The sequence below is a fragment of the Protopterus annectens genome, chromosome 1.part1, assembly GCF_019279795.1.
Source record: "Protopterus annectens isolate FY-2018-M chromosome 1.part1, PAN1.0, whole genome shotgun sequence".
Lineage (NCBI taxonomy): Eukaryota > Metazoa > Chordata > Ceratodontiformes > Protopteridae > Protopterus > Protopterus annectens.
This window is the reverse complement of record NC_056726.1, coordinates 1,890,548,513-1,890,573,151: the sequence shown is the minus strand read 5'-3', so window position 1 is coordinate 1,890,573,151 and position 24,639 is coordinate 1,890,548,513.

Below are 24,639 nucleotides of genomic sequence, written 5' to 3'. Positions count from 1 at the left end.
TGAGGCCTCAATTTATAACTAGATTTCAAAGCAATATTACATAGGTTCATAGGTGGGTACTAGGCTATCTGCCCGAAGACATTTATAAGCCTTCCCAGAATGTGTTGGCTTTCTATTGATTGGAAATTAGCAATACTACATATTACCTCTGTCTACTTGTATAGAAGGCAATTACCTATACTTATTATCTGTTTCTCTTTCTTAAAACTCTATATAGCTCAAAACTCGTTGTATTTAGAATCTTTAAATTGGAAAGAATTCACAGATATGGCCTGCACACTTCTAAAATCCTTTAGATTCTTACCTCAGTTTTATAACAACAAACCAAATCTGGATTAAATGTCTGATTTCACTCTGATTTTAAAAATGTTATCATAAACAATTGATAAATATTTCATTACTATATTAACTCTGGTAATGGCAACAGTTTTATAAATGTTTCTGTTGTATAACCCCTTACAAGTCTGACTCAAATATGAAATTTAACTCTAGGTACATCTTCTTTGATAATTGATTTAATGTATTTTTCAAAAGTTCTAACTGTCAAGCAACTAATTCCAATTATTTCTGTAAATATGCAAATAGTTCTTTGAGTCTTTAGTTAGCCTTGTTAAATTAGTTAATGTTCCATATTTTGTTGATTAATGTTATTCACTTTTTCTGCTAATATCTGAGGTTTAAAGGACCACTATGGGCAAACAATGAAAAAACATAGGGCAGGATTCACGAAGGCTTGCACGGAGTCTAAGAGTAGTGTAAGACTCCATGCAGCCTTCGCGATCCAGGAACAGCCCAAAGTCCGTGTAAGAGACCAGCTAAAACGTCTCTTACATGGAGTGGGCGTGGATAAGCTAATCACCTCACTTGCAGCCGAATAGCATGCAAATGAGGATGATTAGCGATCCAGGAAGCCCAGAACAGCCCGTGTAAGAGCCGTTTTAGCTGCAGAAATGTACTCAGTTGACAACTGAGTACGTTTCTGCAAAAACCACAATGGAGCCATGTCAGCTCCAAATAAAGGGTGCATATGTGTCAGGCAGCATGCCAATGGCCAAGTATGTGGCCATTGGCAAGGTAACCTGATGCAAAATTAATAAAAATATATATATTTTTTTCGGCGATCGCCGATGTTTAAACCCAGCGCAGCCCCGCGCAAACGGGCTGCGCTATATAAAACATAAAAATGAAGGTTATAAACCCACAAATGTGGGTTTTATGCAATACATGGAATGACAATGCAGGGACCAGCAGACCAAAAACAACATGGCCACCATGTAGTGGTTGCTAAGGGGGGAAGCTGAGTCTAAGAGATGTAACTAAGCATTAGTAGGCAATCTGATGCAAATGAGTGTTAGGATACTGAATTCCACTGTCACATAGCAAATGAGCACATTCTGAGTAGTGTAAGAGTTACAGAAAGGGGAGGAACAGAGTAGGAGATAGCTGACATCACAGGGGGGAATGGCAGAAAGAAATGCAGTTCATTGGAGGTCAGAGTTACATGACAGATGTCAGACAGATATCATGGAAAGAGGAGTGCCACAACATAAGCATGGGAAAGTCAAGAAATGGAAGGTGTACACTGTTGCCTACACCAAAGTTTTTTGCTGGGCGTGCATGCACACGTGTGCGCGCCATGAAGCAGGAGTAGGACAGTGTGCACGTGTGTAAGGCAGACTGAGCATGTGGGAGCGTATTGGGAGAAGTTTAACACTGTTTGCATGGGTGTGCTTGCGTTTTAACCCGAATAAGCAGATTCTGAACCATGTAAGCATGTGTGCATGCGTGTAAACCACTGTGAGCGTGTTTCTGCTGGTATGCACATGGCTCCCTCCTGAGGAAACAGAGAGGAAAAAGGAAGCAACAGATTTAGTAGGAAGCTAACAGGGAATACTGCTGGAGCTAGCAGGTGAAAACAATTAGAAGCAGGCAATTATACAGGCAGAATAGTAGCCCAGCCCAGCATTTAAAACTCTGCAAAAAGCAGTGCAGGATGTTTCTCTCAAGAGACACTGCAAGACAGGAATAAGCTACTAGAAGTGAAAACTGAAAAAGCTGAACTCAGAGCAGAAATGTTAGGGGGTCTTCACTGTGTCATGTCCAGACAGAGGCACAGCAAAGCAAAGCAAATCATAAATGGACATAATATTCACATAGCAAGGGGTGCCGAAAGACACACACTCTGGCTAGGCTTACAAATGCCCTAGGGTTGATAGCCTAGTATGAACCTATGAACCTATGAGGATACAAATTGTACAGGACACTAAGGATAATCCCAAGGCTTCCACAACTGATGTTAGGAACCGTGTTGGGAATTCACAGATATGCTCTGAATCACACAAATATTACAAACAACATACCAAACAATACACATATTGCCAACATACATCCTTACAGGTGCAGTGCAACCCCCCCCCCCCCCCCGAATGCAAAATATCTATCCCAGCAGACTGCTGGCCCCCTGACATTGCAGATGCTAAGGTAACAGCCAGCATCTACAAAGCAAAACACACAGCAGCAATGGTATGCGATGGTGTCCTGGGCTGAGTCCAACATGGACTCCAAGAAGAATGGAATGCCAAATCACACTACTGCTCAATGTCAGCCTTACCACAGGATATGTACCCAAAGAGCAGTGTACAACAACAGTGGTCCTTCTCAACAAAGGTGTTGCCTGAATGGATACTGAAAACTACCACCCCAGAATCCTGAGAAGCTCGGTCTGCACAGCTATGGAAAGGATCAGCATGTACCGCAGACATAAAGATATTGGCGACCTACTGACACCGGACCCTACCCAGTGTGGCTTTCTTAAGTGCAGATCCTGCCCCTAAACATGTTTGACACATATGAAACAGTCATTAAGGTCATTGATGAGGGCAATGTGGTCCACACAGCGTAGCTGGACCTTGCAAAGGCTTCTATACAATACCCTACGTGTTCATTATAGATATGCTCACCAGCTTAAATATAAACCCCTATGTCAGTAGAGGGGTTGCAAACCAGACCAAGGACAGAACTGACATGGTCAGACATGCTGCAGCCATGTCAGACTACAAACCAGATATAACTGGCATCCCACAAGGCTTGGTCCTGGGACCACCCTCATCTGGTATATATGTCCCATAGGTACAGGCCAACATGGAAGGACTGTGTCTAAACATGTTTGCAGAGGACTACAAACTGCTCACCATATGTGACCCTCCAGCTGACACAAGCATCCCATAAAAGGGCCACATAGGAACAGACAACTGGTGGCATAGCCATGTCAGCAAGCTAATTGCAGAAAAGTGTATAGTCAACCCCCATGGATATACAGTAAGTGCCCACCAATTACCACATAGGTGTTAACCCATTACGTACTTAACATGTAATGAGAGACCTGGGGACACAAGGTGATAGATATCCTGCATTGGACAAACATGTGGCTGTAGTGTTTACAGAAACATACCATATACCCACCTAATCATGAAGGTTGTCAGATCTAGATAAGGGGAGGTCATTGTGGCTCTGCAGTCATCCTTCATCGGCATTACAATTGACTACAATAGCCCTGAGGGATGTACCTCAGCAGACACCTCCATCAACTGTAAAGTCCCCAACAGTACCTCACCAGGAGTATCAAAGAGCTTGCACAGATGCCATGTGTTGCCTGATTAAACAAACTGCAGCTACACACACTGCCATACTGCCCACCCAGAGACAAGCTGTGCTTGATGTATAATGCCATGTCCAAGCTGGTATCAATAAACATGCTGCACCTTGTACAATCTGAATGGCAGTGAGCTATGCACATGAGAGACCTGGACCCCAGCACTGACATACATAGGACAAGCTGTACTGCATGATCCATAACACAGAAGCCACCCCCACCCATGAGTAAACTCCCAGTACAGGCTATCCATAGAGTCACTCATCGATTCTCCTCAAGAGGAATCTTGATGAGTGGATGGGAGCTGGTAGGTTTACCCTGGGTATCACTGTTATGTCACAGGTAGACAGAGGCACAGTATACTAACCATGACATATGTCATGGCAAACTCCACTTACAATGTGTGTCGAAGGACAAACACACTCTCCGACTAGCATTAGAAATGGCCTAGGGCACATCGCTAGTGTTTGCAAATGTACACCTATGTTGTGGAATACACTACCAATGTTGGACAAGCCTGGTTTAAGTAGTTCATATCTGAACATAATGCAACATAGTCAGATGTGCACAACTGGCCCCTAACCAGGCTGTTGTGCTCACTATGGAAATGTAAAGCAGTGATAGGACTAAAGCCCAGGATACTGTCCACCACAGTCAAAGTACTGAACCAGTACACTATACGGTACTACAGTGTTAGGTCAGTATGAAAGGATGTTGACAACTGTATGCAAAGTATCCCATGCAAACCCTGCAGGCACAGTATAATCCCTGTTGTGTTCACACACAAAGCAGTTGGACAGTAACTACACAACATGACACACAACACACAACCATAAATGGGAGATTTTTGTTGAAGTTCACACTCATCCACAAATGTGGTGGGCTGCAGAGTTCAACATATGGAAAGCTCACACTGGGCATGCTCACACACTTTGATAAATGAGACATATGTCAGACAACATACCATGGGAAGGCTGAACTGGGCATGCTCACACACTTAGGCCAAATCTCAGTTTAGCAGTTGGCCACATATATCTGGTATTTGTACGTGTTATTCCAGGAACCAACCACATTACAGCAGAGACATACGTGATATAGTGGATCCCTCCCATATGCAAACATGTTCCACAGATACACAAGTTGTTCATACAAACAGGGAATACTATGGCAATAAAGACCTGCAAACAGTCTATCAGCAACAAATAATGTGCATTTGACAATTAAACATATGGGTGTAGAGGTCAACACTAGGCTGTTTGCCCTAGGGAATGACAGCTTAGCCAGAGTGTGCTTGGTGTCTGCCTCCCCACAGGATGCGCATTCCCCTTTCTAAACACTGATAATGTCAGCACCCTATAAGTACAGCAAGAGAAGGGAAGCCTCCCACTGATGCGAATAGTGCGCTCTGCTAATGTGTCCATCTCAAGTGTCATAACATAGTTAAGTAGGGGTTTGAATCCTGCAAATTCTCAGTGTGTGTGTGAGTGGGGTTGGTGTGTGTGCAAGCCTGTGTGAAGGAAATGTCCCTTTTGGCAACTGGGAAAACACACTACAGGATGCACATTCCCCTTTCTAAACACTGATGATGTCAGCACCCTATAAGTATAGCAGGAGAAGGGAAACCTCCCAGTAATGCGAATAACGCTCTCCGCTAATGCGTCCGTCATGAGTGTCGTAACATAGTTAAGTAGGGGTTTGAATCTGGCAAGTGTGAGTGGGTTTGGTCTGTGTGAAAGAAATGTCCCTTTTGGCAACTGGGAAAACACACTACAGGATGCACATTCCCCTTTCTAAACACTGATGATGTCAGCACCCTATAAGTACAGCAGGAGAAGGAAAACCTCCCTGTAATGCGAATAGCTCACTCCGCTAATGCATCTGTCTCGAGTGTCATAACATAGTCAGGTAGAAGTTTGAATCCTGCAGATAGCAAGTATGTGTGTTTGGATAAGGGGGGTTAGTGTGTGTGCAATTTTGTGTGAGGGAAATGTCCCTTTTGGCAACTAGGAGAACAGACTACAGGATGCAAATTCCCCTTTCTAAACACTGATGATGTCAGCACCCTACAAGTACAGCAGGAGAAGTTATGTGGCATGGACAATGACTGAGTCATATGTGTCCATGCCTCTGACTGACCTGTAGGCTTGTGTTATGTGGTGGACCATAGTGCCCCACTGGCATATCACTGTGACCTTCACCTTGTCCAACCTGGTGAGCGTGAACCCACTGTACCAGACAATAAAGGTAGCTAACACAACTGTGGCAGGTGTGTTGTCTAGCCGTACAGGCTGTGACTGTTTGGCACACAGAATTTGTGTGCTATGTGTTATGCGTGATGTGTTCAGGCATAACATATGCCTGTGTGCCAGCTGCAGAGGTGTGTGCCGCTCAGGCAGGATGCTATTCTAAGGCTCCACAAATGGCCCAGTGTGTTCACGTGCTTGTATTGCTGTCAGTGTAGGTCTACATCAGACTGGTATTGTAGTCACTGTAGTAGTGCATGCCACCTGACAGGTTATGCCAGTGCTGGGTTCAGAGTGCTTAGTCCCCAGTTTGGCTATGTGGTTCCATCTCATACATGTGTTGTACGTCCATGTGTAGGGGAGAGGGTTGACTGTGTACATGTGGCAGCTGTGACATTGCCACATGACCCACATATTCCACAACTGTACCATAGAGGTGACTAACAACTGACCTTTGCACATGCTACCATAGTATTGTGATTGCCATGGTGATTAACAGCACATAGGGCCAATGGGGAACAAGGTACATAGGTTCATAGGTTCATACTAGGCTATCTGCCCTAGGGCATTTAAGAACCTAGCCAGAATGTGTTTGGCTGTCGCCATCCATTGTAAATATATCTTGCCATGCCCTTTTCTGAGGTTAGAATACTGTGCCTCTGTCTAACAGTGACATAGAAGTGATACCCGGGGTAAACCTACAATGTCCCATCCACTCATCAAGATCCCTCTTGAAGAGAGTCAATGAGGGACTCTGCCTAACCTGTACTGGAATTTTATTCCAGAGTGAAGTGAGCCTCTGGGTTATGAATCTGTCCCTCCAGCATGTGCTATTTATTTCAGTGGTGAGGTTCAGGTCTCTCAAGCATGTAGCCCGATGGGATTTGGATATTCTCAGGTGCAGCATGCCCATTAATTCCGGGTTTGACATGGCGTTATACATTAGGCACAGAACGCCTTTGAACAGGCAGTATGCCACTGAGTAGAGCTGGGGTTTCTTTAACCGGTCAGCATATGGCATCTGTTTGATCCCGTTGATCCTCTTGGTGAGGTACTTTTGGGGTCTTTCCAGTTGCTGCAGGTGTCTGGTAAGGTACATCCCAACAGGGCGATTGTACTCAATTATGGGCCTGATGAGGGATGAGTAAAGAGGCACAATGCCCTCCCCTGATGTAGAAGTGAATCCCTTCATGATGGGGTGGGCTGTATAAAATGTCTTTCTAACCACTTTGGCCACATGGTTGTCAAATGAGAGATTGCTATCAGCTTGGGTCCCCAGGTCCCTAATTACTTCTTCTGTACGTAATGGAGTACCACCTATGTGGTACTTTGTGGGCACTTTGTTTTTGCCAAAGGGGATGACTATACACTTGTTTGCATTCAGCTGGAGGCCATGGCTCTGGCACAAGTAGTCTGTTTCTATAAGGCCCTTTTGGAAGATGCTTGTGTCAGCTGGAGAGTCGATTATGGCGGCCAGTTTGCAGTCATCTGCATATTTGGTCAGCCACAGTCCTTCCATGTTGGCCTGTACCTCCGATAAATATATACCAAACAAGAGAGGTCCCAGGACTGAGCCTTGTGGGACACCACTTGTAACTGGTTTGGAGTCTGGCATGGCTCCAGCAATTCTAACCATGTGGGTTCTGTCCTTGAGCCAGTGTGCAATCCATCTAGTGACATAGGGGCTTATATTTAAGCTGGTGAGCTTCTCTAGAATGCCCGAGTGGGGTATTGTATCGAAGGCTTTTGCAAGGTCCAGGTAGGCTGTGTGGACCACCTTCCCCTCGTCAATGGCCTTGGTGACAGTTTCAAAGAAATCAACCAGGTTTGAGAGGCAGGATCTGCCCTTAACAAAGCCAAACTGGGTATGAACCAGTGTCTGTAGGTCCCCAATATCTATATTTATGTGGTCCATGATGATCCTTTCCATAGCTCTGCAGGCCGAGCTAGTGTGGCTTATGGGTCGATAGATTCCAGGATCTGTTGAGGCACCACCTTTCTGTAGAGGGACCACTGTTGCTGTACGCCACTCTTTGGACACCTATCCTGTAGTAAGGTTGGGACTGAACAGTAGTTTTATGTTTGGTTGTAGCACATCTTGGAGTTCATGTAGGACACAGCCCGGGACACTGCCTGGTCCCATTGATGAAGTGTGTATTGCTTTGGAGAGGGCAGCTCTTACCTGAGCATCTGAGATGTCAGTGGGGCAGAACTCAGCTGGGATACATATTTGCACTTTCGGTGTGGAGGGGGGGGAGAAGTTTGCACTGAACCTGTCAGCTAGAATGTTGGCAATGTCTGTGGGTTTGGTGTTTCTATTGACATTTTGGACTACCTCTGAGCATATCTGGGAATTACCACCCAGGTTCCTAACATAACTGAAGAAAGCCTTGTGATTATCCTTAGTGTCCTGTGCAATTTCTCTCGAAGCTGGCCATAGACAATCTTATGAGTGCCTGTAGTTATTTGCTAATACTGATCAGTGATGCCTTCCCTTTTTGGGATTTTGCTGTATCATTTAGTAGCTTCCTCCTTCTATTGTGTAGTTTGTTTATGGCTGGGGTCCACCAGACAGGACGTCTGCCTTTGAAGGATTGGGTCTTGGTTTTATTCGGGATCACATGATCCATGCATTCCTGAAGGTGTCCATAGAATGCGTTTATAGAGGAATCTGCGGTCTGGTCTGTAGTTTCCACAGGCCCGGGGGCTTTGAAGGTTTCCACCTCAGTTTTGAGGAGTGTGAATTTGCTTTAGAGAAGTTGTTCACTGTGGTGTTCTTGGCAGGGGGTGGGGTCAGGATGTGAATATCCAGTGAGATTAGTTTATGGTCTGATCTTACCAGTGAGGGATACACTTCTGGCCTGGAGCATAGAGTCCCCATGTTGGTGATGATCAGGTCCAGTATGTTTCCCCTTCTTGTGGGAGTGGTAACAAGCTGTTCCATAGCATTTGAGCTCATATATTCTAGGAATCTTTGGCCTAGGGTGTTGGAGCTAGAGTCATGCTCCCAGTCTATGTTTGGGTAGCTGATGTCACCCAATATAATGGTGTTTGGAGAGACCTTCATATGTCCACTGTTCACAGGACGGCCGAGTGCAGTTCTTGGGTTTGGGAGGATGGTCTGTAGCAGGCTACAACCTGGAAGGCAGTTTCACCCATTGTTAGTTGCACATGGATAGTCTCTGATGCTTGGTGCTTTGCCACCAACCTGGAGGTGTGGGTATCTTTGATGAATATCAATTCTTCCCCTCCATTTGTGGTTCGTTCCAGGTTTTGGGGCTGAAAAGCATGGTATGAGGTATAACCTGGTAGTGCTGGGGTGCTCTCAGTAGCCCTGAAACAGGCATCTGTTACTGCACAGATATCGATGTTCTCCATGCCAAGCAGAGTTTCAGGTGCATGCATCTTGAGGTTTAGACTTCTGGCGTTGTGTAGCATTACTCTTAGTTTCTTATCCCTTGTGATACCTATGAAGGTGGGTTGTCATTTGAGCCTTGCCTAACATAGGCACTATGGGGGTAGCAAGAGCCTTTGCCAATATCTGAAAGCATAGGGGTGACAGGTGCAAGCCGTCCCTAGCGAAGCAGGTGATTCAACAGAAGATGAATATGTGAGGGTGTAGTGCCTGTGATTAGTTAGCAGTAGCATATATGACTGCTCACGTGGACAAATGCCAGGTAAGTCATATGCAATGTATCACAGGCAACGTACATGTGAACAGGACAAACAGTGACATTCTGTCAAGTGAGACATGGACATCCATATAGTAAGCTATGCAGATGTCACTAGGAGTCCACAGAAGCTCTGTAACGATGCATTGCAGGTGGGATCAGTATTCCAGGGTAATTGCAAGCAAACATGCATGCAAACACAGCTACAGTAATCAGGGCTGCATGTAGTCCATTGTACAACAAACAAGCTGTACCACTTCCAGTAGGTAACACTGTAAATATGCAGGCGCTATGCACATGTACATGGAAATACACAGGTCAGATGGCTAGGGTCCAGTCTCAGCGCACACAAGTGTACAGACCATGTACTGTCAGGATCTACAATAACTGGATGGAAACCCATGTGCTCATACCTGCAGTAATACACATGTCAAATAACAGACACTGAGCCTTCACTCAGTGGTTCCATACTTAGTAGGATGTATGCTACCTGGCCTGCCACCACAGTATCCCTGACATGTATGGGGACTCTCCCTCCTGTGACAGTTAGTTTTGTGTGTTGGGGCTGTCTAGCATGGTATGAGATGTGAGCTTGCAGTGCTAGGGTGCTCCTGTGTGTCCTGTACCATTTGTGTAGTACTGCACACATATCAACATCCTCAAACATCCGCATTGCAGAGTCCAGTGTGGGCAACATGCCACTTGCAGTTTACATGTCCATCATTGCATATTAATACAGTCATTACCTTATTCCCTGTGCTACCTATGTATGTAGCCATCTGTTGACATCCTTACCACCAGTATGCCAACATGTGCAGATGAAACACTATGGTACTTACCATGAGTGTAGACAACAGTACATGACAATCACACCCTTACTGCATCAGGCATGCTGTGATATACCCACAATTATTTCAGCACACATTACTGTTAACAACATGATACTATTACTACACGTCTATGTAGTCACCCTGTGCATCAGCAACATGTTAACCTGTACCTGCACTGATGTTACAGATTGCAGGAGGTGGCACAGTTTCATCATATGCACAGGGTGTGAACTTGGTATGCCTGAGTCAGCCACTGATACCACTGATTGACATGTATGTGTATGTGTGTTGGTGAGGGACAGCAGTACAAGGTGGGGCAATATTGATGCAGTGTGTGCGGTAACCCTAGGTGTTGTCAATTCGCATGTGTGTATGGATGCACACAGTTCCACCTCATGGACAGCCACAGACTGTACCTACCAGGTCATACAGATCAGTGTCTCTGGCCACAGACACGGTACCTGTGCCTTGCAGGGGTGCTACGGACCATATCAAGTACCAACCCAGACTGGGTACTGTCATCAAAAGCAGGTGTTCGTTGACTGGACACAGATCCCTGTCCGGCCTGGCCAGAGCCACGTGCACGTGGTCTCCTGGGGCGGTCTGATGACAGCACAGACCCAGCATTGCTGGGGCTGCTGCTGGCACTATGGTGGCGGCCGCAGCCCTGTTGTCGTCCGTGACGACTGCCAGCTGCTGCTGTTGCTGGCATACGCCCACGTCAATGCCTCAACCATCCACCATCGCCCTGGCTCATGGACATGTAGTTGTGGAACCGGTCTAATATGTCCCCCAACGTCTGTCTATGACATCGGTGAAATTACGGATGGCAGCCGTAATGTCACGCATACTGTCAGTCATGGCTGTGCGACATGCTGTCAGCTCCCTCAGACCCTGTCTGGTGTACCATTCCATACATGACTGTGCCTGTATGACAGCCCGAAACATAGCTGAGGTTGTAAGACCTCTGTGGGCACGTCTGACAGGGGCAGTATGCCCACGGATGCTCCCACGAGAACCCCTGGACATCTGTCTGCGTGGTACCATCTCTGGGCCATTCCCATGGCTGCTGTGTGGGGAGGCATGTGCCACAGATACCACATTACCCTGGTCAATGCCCACTGTATGCTGTCCATCACCTAGGGACATTGGTGACAAAGGGTGTATTGGCAGGATAACTGTGAGCATTGATGGGGTTGACAGCTGTGTACTGTCAATCGGCTGACCAATGACGGACCCTGGCATACCTTCCTGTGCCATTACACAGATGTCATCATTATCAGTAACCATGGCACCTGATTCAGGTTCCCTGCTGCATGACACCAGAGCAGCACCAGAATCTGTGGGAGGGAAACAGGAAACACAATTTACAATGTCTACACATTACCAGTGATACACACATCCACACATGCACAGGTCCAGACATGCAGACATGCACACATGCACAGGTGCACAGGTGCACACATGCACACATGCACACATGCACACCTGCACAGGTGCACACATGCACACATGCACAGGTGCACAGGTGCACACATGCACACATGCACACGTGCACACATGCACAGGTGCACACATGCACGCATGCACACATGCGCAGGTGCACACATGCACACATGCACACATGCACAGGTGCACACATGCACACATGCACACATGCACACATGCACAGGTGCACACGTGCACACATGCACACATGCACAGGTGCACACATGCACACATGCACACATGCACACATGCACATACACACAGTTGCACACAATTGTACACTACTCAGTGTGCATGATATCAACACACAGACACAGATACACCTACATGCATACAAAGAGCACTAAGTGAGCCTAATATTACTATTACTATCAAGACTATTGCAGGTATTGTTAATACACACTCACCAGCATGGATAGGCTGTATTGCTGTTACACCGGAGGGACCTGCAGACATGAAGAAACTAATGTCAGTGGGCACAACTGTGCCATTGTTACTGAGTATGATACAGGTCAGAAGTACAACAGTCGCCTTTCACAGGTCAGCTGCTAATATTGAGGATATCACACTTGCACATTAAATACTATGGTGACAGCTACAAACCAAGGACACACCTCACACATGCATTCACTACCAGTGTACACAACAGTCAACTATGCATATGGCATATTATCTGCACGCTCACTGTCTTGATGCTGCGTGTCTCCAGCCTCCATCATAATGCATGTCTGCTGCTGCTGTTGTTGTTGCTGGTGGACTGGAGCCACTACACTCATGAGTAGTCCCTCCAGTCTGGTGAGTGGGGGATGTGTAGCCACCCCACCACCTGTGGCGACCTGTTGCCTGTGGATATCCGATGCACGCTGATGGACATTTCTGATTAAATCACTGCAGTGATGTCGTACCTGCTCATATGTCCTATTATGCGTGCCTATGTCATTTACCCGACGGACCAGGTCTTGCCACAGTGCAGCCCTCTCCTGCTGATTCTGGCTGGTGCGGGAAAGGAGTATTGCATAATCCCGCAACAGGCTCTGGTGTATCTCCTCATTCTCAGCTGTGGAGTAAGCGGGATTTCGCGGGTGAGCCATGTACCTGAAAAAGAAAATAACCTGATATCAGCAATATATGTCAGCAGAATTTGGCACACATACTACACATGCTACTCGACTTTTATGATACAACATATCTCACATATATAGCATCTGTCTGTCTATTGGTGGATACACATGTAAATGGCCAGGTATCAGTGCTCAGCCAGCAACTGTGCAACAGTACCTGGCACACTCCATACGACATACTACCAAACCCCAGCAGTCAATACACTGATTCAGGTCCAGAGCACCTCCTCCCTCTGGGGTTTTGTATCTAGGTACTGCATGGCCTACATCATCAACTACTATGAGCTGACCACACACTAATTGCCCTGGATATACATATCCCACCTCCACCACCTGCACAAACGACTATAGTGAATAACATTGCAGATGCAAACTTTACACTTTATAACAGTGACATGGTATCCTTTCAGCCCACTGGGCCAGTGGCAGATACAACTGACAATGCTGACCCCTACACAAATGATTTCTGCAGACATCTCCAAGAATGCATGAATCATGCAATCCCATATATGAGCAAGACACTCTCCACAAAGGCACAGCATCCTGTCTGGTGAACCTGAGCTATAGACAGATTGTATTACAACAGATGGAAGCTGCTGCAAGACCGAGCATAATTCCATAAAGGGAAGGCATGCCTGAGCAGCACTAGTAAGGATCTATTTTCCATCATACAAACATCCATGGGCAACTTTGAGAGGAAAATCAAGAGGGACACTACAGATAACCAGAAGGCCTTCTTCAGTTATGTTAGCAACCTGGTCAGAATTCATCCTCTATGCCCATAGTTAGTACTCAACAACAAATATTTCACTGAAACCACAGATATTGACAACATTGTGGCAGGCAGGTTCAGTGCAGGTGTCACCCCGCCCTCTCCCCCAGAATAAGACATAGATATCCCAGCTGACTGTAACCTCCCTGTCATCACAGATGTCCAGGTGAGAGTCACCCTCATGAAAGCAGAATACACAACATGACTGGGACCTGATGGTATCCCCATTTGCATGCTACATAAACTCTGACAGGAGATAAACACACATATGGAAGTGCTATGTAACACTAGCCTGACTACAGGATATGTACCTGTACACTGGCGCACAGCAGCAGTCGTTCCACTCCACGAAGGAGGCACCTCAACATACCAATACAATACAACACAATACATTACATTACAATAAATACTATACAATATGCTATTGCCCCTGGGAGTACAGCAGCATACTGTTCTGCTACCCTGACCATTGTGACACATGTGGTGTGATGGTACCTGCTGCTGTCACACAGGTACACAGGGTGACTCATATGGCATATTACCTATCTGACTAACATTCAGCAGGGGTATGTGTGACATGTACTCATGGGGAGTCTTGCTTCTTAACACTGTGTGGTTTATTGCGGGGTATGTCTTATCTGTGGGTAGGAACCTTTACCTCCACATGTGCTCTCTATTGCAGTGGCATGGACGACACACAGCAGTAATTTAGGTTGTGGATGGTGTGAGGTGTTACTATGGTTGTTGGACATCTGTCATGGGTGTGACTTACGTATGTAAATCCAGGAGTGGTAACCTCTATGTGGGTAGTATGTGTGTACTCTGTGGTGTTGTCAGTCACTGTGCATTGGTAGTGTGTTTGAGTGCATTGTCACAGTGTTGTACATGTCACTGTGTCCTTCTCCATATCTGTAGCTGTCATGTGAGGTACATACCATGGCATCCATTATGTGGTGTGGAGGGGTACACTGACCTACACGTCCATAGCTGACACACCATGTCTGCTGACACATACCATGTGCAGGTATTCCAGGAATAGTGTGCCACTGCGAATATCATTGGGGGCACTATTGTACACATGTATGACCCTGTTCACCCCTGACACATGCAGTGGTGGGCAGCCAATCACATATCTGGTGGTTACTGGTGTAAGTGATTTGAAACGGGGTATGGTACTCTGGTTTTGACACTGGTGTTCACTCCATGCCTTTGTCACCAGGCACCTGTTGCAATACATCTGTACACATGTGCCTCACTCAGAATATATATACATCTCTCTCTCTCTATATATATATATATATATATATATATATATATATATATATATATATATATGTATATAGATATATCTATATGTATATATATATATATATATATATATATATATATATATATGTCTGTATACATATACACATATATATATAGGTCTGTATACATATACACATATATATATATATTGATGTACATATATTGCTATAGATATGGAGGGGGAGCACAGAGGGGGTGAGAGTGACAGAGGGGGTGGGACAGGGGGTGTTGAGGTCGTCATATACAGTCATACCTGTAGATAGTCAGATCAGTCTGTCTATGTATATGTATCTACATATATCTATATCTGTATGTGTGTATTACATATATATGTTTGTACATATTCTATCTATCTACATCTGTCTATGTATTCCTACATCTCTCTCTATGTATGTATACATGTATGCATATATATATATATATATATATATATATATATATATATATATATATATACATATATACATATTTTGACATACATACGTATCCATATGATAGACAGGTATATCAACATGTTTGTCTACCATACTGTATACACACACTAACATACTGCTAAACATACATAACTGTGAAATCTACTTTGTGCATTGCACTACAACCTACAGTCAACCTACATCGATATGTGCACATAGATGCTCTCACATACAAATGTATGTACAGCCTTCACTGATAGTTGCTGTATGTCCCCTGCCCTTTACACATCTTCATATACATATGGATACAGACCAATGACACATATGGAGGGTTCACAGTATGTAGACCTTTATAGTATTACTTCACATTACCTGTGTTTGTCACAGCTGCTTGTGTTGCCATCTGGTTTTCTGTCCTGCTGCTCCACTTGCCAGTTGTCAGCTTTCAGGTGGCTGTTGCTGAACAGTTTTGTTTGTGTCTGCTTAATTTCAATTTTCTCTGTCTCTGTCTCGCTCTCTCTCTCTCTCTGTCTGTCTGTCTGTCTTTCACGTCCTCCGCAGGGTGCAATGAAAGCATTGCATGTGTGGACTGGAAGTACAGCATACTTTTGTAGGTATCTGCATATGTCCATGTGATGGCCTCTGCACCAATTGTTAGCCAGCATTTGCTAATTGCATGCAGCCAGTTGTGTGCTGATTGCAGTTTTCACTGTGATTTCAGAACAGTGCTATAAAAAGGTATGTGAGATAGGCATAGCCCTTTAGATTTTAAGGGCAGGGACCATGCTGGTATGCTGTGGACAATGTTCTGTGAGTGTAAAGGTTGGTATCTCTCTCATATTTCCAGCTGTGTTGTAGATTAACATTCCTCCATTCATTTCTCCAGTTTCCTGTACTAACTGTGTATGTACACTGACACCTACAACTACTACTACTGTTAATGTGTGTGTGTGTGCTTTCCTTTCACTTTTGCTTGCACTTTGTTGCTAAGGCTTCAATATTTGCCCTTTACAGTCACTACTTGTATGCCTGCTAGGTGTCCTGACTGTGGTGTGCTGCTGTGGCTTTCCTATTTTCCATGTACATTCACATCTTGGAATGCTTGCTATATCTGCTAGGGTGTTACAGCATGCAGTGTGGTCTGGCCATGGTGTGGGCCTTGACATCTATTAGGGTATTTGAGTATGCTGCTGAGCAGGCCCCAGAGACTCTCAGGTTCATCTGTTATCTGCCTCATGCAATGGTACATATCAGTGGGGTACACCCATTAAATTGTCTGGTATGCTGCAGTTGTGAGTGTGGGTTAGCATGAGCATATGTATTACTACACTTATTCTGACATGCAAGAGGTGAATACTTTCAGGACTCCATAGTTACCATGGCATGTGTTGTTACACCTTTCTGCCTACTGTTTGTACATTTCACATGGAGTCTGTGGGGCATCCCTGTAACTCTTTCACTGTTGCTATGTCCAGGCTCTTAACTATTCAAATATGGTGGTGTCAGACCTCTCATGTGTACAAATATTTGCAGGTTGTCCACTTTTCTGCCTCATATTTTGGTCAATATCTCATGCACAGCTTTTTCTGGCAAATCACTCTGGGCTCAAGTCAGAATATAGTGACAAACATTCAAGTTACAGACTTCATACCCTTCCAAACATCCCACAAAATGCAGAACCTGTTACTGTCTTAGTTTGTTGTAACATTATTTGTAATGTGTCCCTGGTTTTGGGCCTTTACTGCACATATTTTATTACTTGGTCCTGATGTGTTTCTGTAAGAGGTTGTGGGGTATGGGCAGTGATTATCCTGCTGTGAGTATGTGTGTGGCTTGCAAGGTGCTACAGTGACATTATTACCTACTAGCTACCAACTAGCATGGCTGTTTCTGTTCACACACTACTATTATGGAAATCCACTAGTTTTGACAGTAATTCTAAATGACATGCTTTGTGTACTACACATCCTATATTCCCTTCACATTAATTCCTACTATTACATGATATATTTATTTTATCACAATGTGCTTGTATAAGAGTCATGGCTTAGTGGTAAGTCATGCAGACTACTGTTTCCAAGGTCCTGGGTTCGGGAGTGACAGTGGGATTTTATTTTGCTTTTGAACTGAGTACAGGACCTGTCAATCAGAGTGACTAAGGCACTTTTAAGCAGTTGTAACCGGATTAGCTCCGGTTTGCGTGGAGCTCACGCATGCGCACTGGTGTTTAGCTCTGCACACACATGCGCACACCCGCTTACAACCGCTTAAACGTGCTTACTCTTGCGCACACCCGCGCTATTTTCTTTGAAAGAAATGAAAATGGGGAGACAGGAAAGTCGTGAAAAAGGGGTCACAAAGAGGGTAAGACAGTAGGGAAACAAGCTTGGGTTTTGCAGGAGGGATGTAGGTAAGGCCCATAGCTGCCCATTCCTTCATCAGTAACAGCTGTGCATATGTTTGTAATTTGGTGTGACATTTGATATCTTCCACTCCTGAGAGAGGTGTAAGGACAACAATAATACTTGTTGTACAGCCAATTGTAATTGATAGTTTCCATGTCTGGTAGACATATGTGCGGAATGGGCAGCTATGTATGGGGCATAATTTTTTTGTGGGTACAGAGTGCCCTTTTTTTTTTTTCAGGTGAGAGTGGTATGTCAGGTGAAGGAAGTCGGTATAGCTGGGGAGGTAGGTTGGGTAGGTCAACAGACAAGACAAACAAGACGCATACAGGAGCGGTGTATGACACTTGTGGGGGGGTTACACAATTGACGGGGATGGAGGTTTGGATATCCAGAGCCCATGAGCCCACAGATGGCAACAGTGGAACTGATATCCCCACCCATGGGCAGCTGCCACTGTTCCTTCACTGCCCAGGACGGGGCTGTGCTGGGGGCTGTGTAGGCTGGGCAACAGGCATGCCCGTAAGTTGTGCCACCAGTGCCTCAAGCTGGTGTAGGGGCTCAAGAACAGAGTCCCGGATCTCCCTGCGCACCACAGTCCGGACGCTACGGAGGTTGAGTGATGGTTCTCCTCTGGCCATGCTTGCAGAGGGGGGATGGGTCCCATCCCCTGCAGCGCTTCCACCTGCGGGTGGCACAGGGCCACCAGAGGAGGGTCCAGATGGGGCACTAGTGCCAGGTGCACTCGCCAGCTGAGGTGGGAGAGGTGGGTCCGCTGGAACCCGCCTTCCCTGTCGTTCTATGTTTTGCATTATGTCATGACAGTTTGCGTTAGTAACATACAATACCATTCGCAATTAGTTGTAACAGCATGCATTAGTATTCCCATTAACCAAACACCCAGATATTCACACCATTGAACAGCAAGCATAACACATGCATAATTTGAATAGCAATACACAGTCTAACAACATGCAGGGTTGATTGATGGCAACAGGCCATCAGGTTTGGATGTATGAACAGGGCAGATGCATCAACAGATATGCAAATATTTAGGACCCATCAGGACAAATGTCCAGGGGTGTTAATTGTGATTGCACATACCATTTTCACATGGAATGGATTATATGTGGTTATAGGGTGGGGTGAAGAAAAGATTATTAACACATTCGAATACCAATACATATGATGTACATTTCTAATAGCTACAGATATATACACACTACTGTTCTAACTACAGTTTCCTATATGATAACTACTTCACTTTGGTGATAGGACTGTTACTGCTACATCAATATACATTTTATTGTTATTCATACATGTTCATATCTGGCTTTGTTCAGCTAGATCATCCTGCTACATTTGCTTTATATAGCTATAGACAACTGTGGATGTTTGATATTTCAAACTATCTGCATATTGCAGACTAAGAGCAACATATCCAGATTTTGGGATACACATTCCAGCTGCAGCAACACTTTGGACACATTTCACAGTTTGGTTCTACTTGTCACATTCATTTCATTCTGTACTGACTGTAGTATACTTTATACAGGGGTTATTACTACTTTATTGGTGGATTCGTAACTCTTTCTCACACCCTCTCACTTGTTTTCATTTTACTATTCAGGATGGTACTTACTTCTAGGCTTTATTGACATGTTTTACCTGTAGTTATTACAATCCTTTCCAGCAGTCTCACTTCTGTCATGTTTCAGTATTTCAACAGGGATATATTTCACACATGTGAGTTGCTCATCTTCTGCAGCTGTACTTTTCAGCCTGCTGCAGGTTGTGCACTATGATATTATAGGTGGGGCATCTTTATTTCAGAATTTATTTCAGACATTTTCATTTCTGTTTGGATTTCAGACTGCAACACACTTTTGTAATCAAGCAATACTTGCAAACACTTTTACACTGTTACTTGCACATTTTATTACTTAGTGACTACACTGCACTCTTTTGCTAACTGTCATACTTTTATATTTTTTTACAGTTACTGGGAGTGGATTACTGACCTGCCTGGTGGCGCAACTGCACCAGCCTATTGCCATAGGCTCTGCGGTTCGCAGAACGGACACCTGCAGCTGTAATATAAATGAAGTAATATTGGAATACACATCTCCATAATATCAGCTAATTTAATTTCTTACATACATAATTAAATGTAACTTACTCAGTAGTGGGGCGTTGGGCATTTGCTGGGCCTCCTGGATCCAAAGGTTCAATTGGTCCTGCTTGCATCTCTTCAGGTCCGCATGCTGGTGACGGACCTGCTCACCAGTCCTTGGAATCCCTGTGGCACTGGTAAGATCATGAGCCAACCGGTCCCACGCCTCAGCCCTATATGCTCCCCACAGGACCTGGCCCTGCATGAGTTGGGCCTCATGATTGTGGACTAGGAGCCAGACAATGTATCTGGACTCCTCAATGCCCCACCTCTGTGCTCGAAAACAACTACCCTCACCTACACCTGACATTCTGGCTGCAAGTCAGTTCTACAATCGTTTATGCTGTGTATTCCCGCCTATGGGGCTTATATATGCCATTTTTCCCACACTTATCTGTGATTGGCCATTTTGGAATTGTATCCACTTCACAAAACCTGGTTTGTCATGCTCCACTTTCTATTCATTCCTATATATTTGCTATTACTGCATTTCTGAGTACAGCTGTCATAGCTTAGTGGTTCAGTACCTTGACTATGGTGCATGGTATCCTGGGTTCGAACCTGGCCACTGCTTTTTATATTTTATGACTGTCTAGACAGGCTAGGGGGTGTGTCTGTGTAAAGGCAGTTTTGTTACAGCTTGCTCAACGTTGCCCGTCGGTTAGCTTGTTGGCGCGGTGCGCAGCTCTGCGCAAACGGGGTGCGCTGGTTTACACCTCATTTGGCTGTCAGCATGCATATCACACTCAGCTCAGCTAGGGTCACACAGTTTCAGCGTGTTAAACCACTGCTCACCTACGGGCACTCAATATGCACCTGTTAAACCACTGCTCAGCTACGGGCACTCATTTTGCACCAGGTAAACCACTGCTCACCTACGGGCAGATGCACTCACCCTGTTAAACTGTAGCTCAGCTATAGGCACATCTGGCATTTTTTTATTGTTTTGTTACCTCACATTTCTTCAAAATAAATGGACTATTTCATTACATTTTACATAAAATGTAATTTTATATGTGTACATGTTTGTCAGGGACTTGTTTCGTGCTTATTTTGCTAAAAATAAATGTTAGTGGTGTGGGGGCTCGAACCATGAATGCTTGCTTTTCAGCTGACGTCTCTACCGCTATGCTATTGCTTTTTGGCTTACTTTGCATATTTAGTTCTTATATGCTTTTCCACTGACTGCTAACTGTAGCTGCTCTACGGGCACGCCCGCGCAAACAAGCAAACTCACGGGCAAACATCTTTACAATTTAAAAAAATATATATATAACATGTTCATTTATATATTTTCTGTTCATAGTCTGTGGGGGCATGTGTTGTGTTGTGTTTATTCACATTTCCGTGGACTCTGTCGTGGGTGTTTACTTTGGGCACTTTTACTCTTCTAGGGGCGTGTCCGCTTGCAGGGCTCGGCATATGGACACGCCCCCTACTGTCTTACATGGACCGTGTTAGACTTAGGTGTGATTCAGCATGCTCTCATGAATATGCAGAGCATGCTGACATCACTCCGTTTAACTGCAGCCTCCGTGTAAGAGTTATAACTCTTACACGGAGGCTTCGTGAATCCTGCCCATATATTTTTTATCTTGCCATGATTTATTGCACTTCCTAAAGCTGCCTGTAGCAAAATAAGTGCTCATTCCTAATTTTATTATTTTTTTACTCTTGTCTGTCCTCATGGGGGCAGACATTGTGATTCCTTTGGAAAGCTAAATCTGTCTCAATGCACAGTCTGTGAGAACAAATAGCCCTACCATTTGTTGTCAGACTAGACTTCCATTCACTTAGAATGGACCACCTGAAAAAAAATGCCAAGTTTGAGAGTCTGCAGCTCATGTGTCATTGACTGGTACGTGCTGAGTTTTACAAATATTGTTCCTATTGATGTACTACACATTCTCTGAAAGAAACTTGCAAAAGTGTCAACAAGTTACTGAGATAAAAAAGACTTTTCACAAGGAGCAGTTTTGCAAGTTTCAATTCCTGGCCAAGTTACTCCTCCCATCTCCCCTCCTTCAATGGGCTACAGTCTCACATTTCCAGCTTGGGCAGATTCAACTATTTTGTCAGCTTTGCATGACAATAGACATAAAAAAAATCACAGCCTGGTCTGCCACTAAAACTGTTCCCTTATATGTCTCTTCACTTCTGAATAGCATTTCCTCAGGAATAATAAAAAAAAAGCACATCAGTCCAGAGTTAGGGGCAATCTATCTATTTTTTATTGTGCACAGTAAAACATTCAGTTTATGATGCATTCTGGCTGCTGACATGGTTATCTTTACATAGTTCTCTTATAGCACAACCTGAACTTATGGTATTAAATGCCAAGCTTTACAACAGTTCTCAGTTTCTTAACAATGACCACCCAAGCCTCTGATGTGACCCAGTACTTTGTCAATATACTGTAAATACATAGATTAATATAAATATGTGTCCACATATGACACGTACAATAATACACACATACCATCATTAAAACAAGATAAATGCAATATAAATCATATCAATATAGTTATGATTTGTAGTTTATGACCCTGTTTGTCTATGGAAACTTCTTTTTGAATTTATGTTCAAGCAGTTGTATATTTGTTGTATATTATCTTGTTTAATTGTTTCTCAATATTATAACCACTGTGCATGCTGCATCAATTGTAAAACTCTGATTTTACTCCTTTTATATTTTCTGTGCTCTTTGTACAAAATAGCTATGTTTGCATAATTTATTTTTATTATTTTTTATAATTGTTTACTATGTATCTGGAGCTTTTCTCCCCCAGCCTCCACTGAAAACGGTCATATTGTGTCCAGCCGGACTAACCTGGTAAACAAATGGAAAATAAATAAAAAATAAAATATACTAAGAAAATCAATCAATATACCAGGAAAAATCCAAAACCTAAGAAAAAAACACAGAAGGAAGGAAAATGTTTCCTTGATGCTGTCATGAAAATCCCTCTCACTTATTCAGATGTTATGCGTAAACATATATATATTATAACATATATAATACATTAGGCAAAACAACGTACCCAACACACTAGTCATAAGTGATTCTATAGTCAGGCACACTGATGTCCCACTTACCAGGCTAAACAAGGAGAAGGTTACTGTCAGCTGCCTGTCGGGTGCCAGGATCTGCCACATACCCCATGCACTCAGGTCACTCCACAACCAAGTACAAATATGACTCTGTCATTGTCCACATTGGTGTGAATGACCTGAGACATGCCTCCCTGGACTACATGAAAAGAGACATGGAAGAGCTCTCAGATCTTGTAGCCCAGGTAGGTATGACCCTAGCCCTGTGTAGCATTCTGCCATTGCCCAGAATGATACCGCAGTACAAGGACAAAATGATTGACTTCAACAATTGGCTAAGCTTCTGGTGTCATTCTAAGGGGATCCAGTTTCTGTCTGCCTGGGACAACATGGTCGACAGACCATGATGCTTTGCCAGAGATAGCCTGCACCTGTCGTCCAAGGGATCCGGATACTGGCTAAGGCTCTTGCCGTCCCTATAGTGCCTTTTTTAGACAAGTTTCAAATGTAACAGGAACAGGCAAGCAAAAACTGAGGGTAATGCTACTCATTGCTAGAAGTCTAAATCTCAACATGCACTCACTCAAGACACTCCTTAAAATGGAGAACATCGATACTTATGCAGTGACTGAGACCTGGTTCAAGGCTCCAAAGAGCACCCCTGCACTACCAGGCTATAACTCATACCACACTTTTCAGCCACGTAACCTGGACCAAAACACCAAAGGTGGAGGTGTGCCCATATTCATTAAGGATATCCACAACTCCAGGCTAGTTGTTCAGCATAATACATCCGAGGTTATTCAAGGGCAACTAACTCTGGGCCAAAACTGCAATCCAAATTGTAGCTTGCTACAGATTCCCGATCATGTCCCACTCCTCTTTTCTTGATAAACTGGAAAATATTAGGATTCAAACACCCTAATAATGGGCGATTTCAACTAACCCACCATTAACTGGGAAAACTACTCATGTACCAACTCCTTCTCTCAACGCTTTCTGGAATTCATAAATTCCAGTGCCCTGGATCAACTTATCCACACCCCCACCAAGGGCAACAATATCCTAGACCTAATCATTACCAACATGAATGACCGGTGTTCCACACCTGAAGTCAACTCCTTGTTGGTCAGATCCGACCATAAGCTAATCACCCTAGATATCCACATCCCACCCCACCCCCACCCCACATTAAGGAAACCATGGTAAAAAAATTTCTCCATAGCCAACTTCATGCTTCTTAAGATAGAAGTGGCGAACTTCATGACACCCATGCAGATGGCCAATACAGTTACGACTGCTGAATTCTACACAAATGCACTCTATAAGCACTTACATGAGTGCATGGATCGTGCTATTCCAAACAGAACCAAGATGCTATCCTCCAAAAAATAGGAAGCCAATCTGGTGGTCCCCTGCCCTAAACAAACTGTACAATAGAAGGAAGAAACTGTTGCAAAAGAGAGTAAAATCCCATGAGCAGTGGAGCTCCCTGGTCAGCCTCAGTAAGAT